A 1,699-nucleotide genomic window follows, 5' to 3' on the forward strand; every position below is an offset into this window, starting at 1 on the left:
TGATGATGATGATGATGATGATGACAGACCTTCAAAATAAAACAGGAAACATGAGACGCAGACAAGACAATATAAACTTGACAACATAAGCAGCATGAAACAGGGAGAGGGAAACTTAAATACAGGGGTAGAAAACACAAAGAGAAACTAATAAACAAATGCACTTAGATACCCTAAAGAACTAAAACATAACATCCAAATGAACTAAAACTCAAAACGCTGGGTCAAAACACCAGGAACGTGACACACTCTTCAGACTCCTTCAGAACGAACAAGTTCACTGGAGAACCTACAGGGGGGTGACGGTGTGATTGGTTGGAATAGCAGTGTGACCGAATCCTCTGCTCTGGGTCAATCCATCACAAGCTGCAGCTACACTTGCAAATGAACACACAATCACACTGGAGACACCTCGTGCACAGCTTCACAGAGGGAGAGAGGTGTAGACTGTTTTTGCTATGCAGTTCTGTGCACCACTAAGTTAACCTCTATGCTGATCAATATTGCATCACGCAGGAACGGATATGAAGATTGTGGAAGGCGGATGAAGCATGAATAAGGCAACGTGTTTACTGTGGGGAAGTAACTTTGAAGCAGAGTCAGGCTTCGTGGTCTGAACATCACGAGTGTCAACACAGGACTTCAGTACATCTGATGGTTGTTTTTGTCAAACATGACTGACCCACAAAGCCAAACGCTGACTCTGAAGTTCTTACAGAGGATGCAAGATGTTACAATTAAAATATTAAAAACTAGTTATTTTAATATGCACACAACCCAACAAAAGGACGTTTTACAGCTTCATTAAAAAAGAAAACAAAAACGTCCACAAAAGTCCCCAAGTCTTTTAAAAGTCCTTAAATCAGGCTTTTAATTAAACTTTTTTTTTTCAGCAATCACAGACAAACCTGTTAGTTGTGAGAGATTCAGAGATATTTCTTTAGATGTGACCTGTCAGACATTTAAAAAATATATAAATAATGTCCGACTGCTTTTCCAAGAAAGTTTAGCCCTGCGAGCTTGAACGAAAGAACGATGAGTGTCCCTGTTTGGAGGGGTCGAGCGATGGGAGGAAGTAAGAACGTCATCATTGGTATGTTTGTGCTTTGGTGACAGAGTATAAAATCAGTCAGTGCATCAGAGGAACAGAGCAGCAGAAATCTGTTTCACTGCTAAACAAAAAACTGCATCAGACAGAGAGTCAGAGGGCAGGTGGTGAGTGTCTTCATTATGTGTTGTTATTTATTTACTTTACAGTCTTTTATTTATTTTAATATTCTAAGATATAACAGCTAAAGCAAAAGCAACAGAACAGATTGTTTATATGTAATGAAGATAATTTTATATTAAAAATTTCAGCATTTTACAGTGATGTGAATGTTTGAGAGAATTGTACTTTGCTACTCTGTTGCATAATTTCTTAATTTTTTATTTTATTTTAAAAAAATGCATTAACTTAACACAAAAAAGTGAAGAAGTGGTTTCTCTGATGTTTGATTGGTATAAATGTAAAGTTTAGGAATGCATAAATACAGCAGTGCAATGACACATGTCGCAAGCTTTTGATAGAAGACAACATGAACAAAATGTGTCATTTAAAAAATTATTTTATGCCTGATTCACATTTTCATTCCATTGTTTGACATTTACTTCTTACTTCATTCATGTGAAATTTTGTTCATGTGTGTTTTCATTCTGT

At 36.7% G+C, this 1,699-nt stretch overlaps 1 protein-coding gene across 2 annotated transcripts in view; it reads left to right on the forward strand.

Moving 5' to 3' along the window:
- The first annotated feature begins 1,141 nt into the window (after window positions 1–1,141).
- Window positions 1,142–1,699, forward strand: part of LOC102312797 (pro-opiomelanocortin-like) — a 7,129-nt gene continuing 6,571 nt past the window's right edge. The window contains exon 1 of one of the 2 annotated variants that reach the window (XM_014340908.2): window positions 1,142–1,215. The gene's annotated coding sequence lies outside the window, so the exon portion shown is untranslated. 2 annotated transcript variants of the gene reach the window in all.

The sequence above is a fragment of the Haplochromis burtoni genome, unplaced genomic scaffold (assembly GCF_018398535.1).
Source record: "Haplochromis burtoni strain Fernald_Lab_line unplaced genomic scaffold, NCSU_Asbu1 Contig_402, whole genome shotgun sequence".
NCBI classification, from domain to species: domain Eukaryota; kingdom Metazoa; phylum Chordata; class Actinopteri; order Cichliformes; family Cichlidae; genus Haplochromis; species Haplochromis burtoni.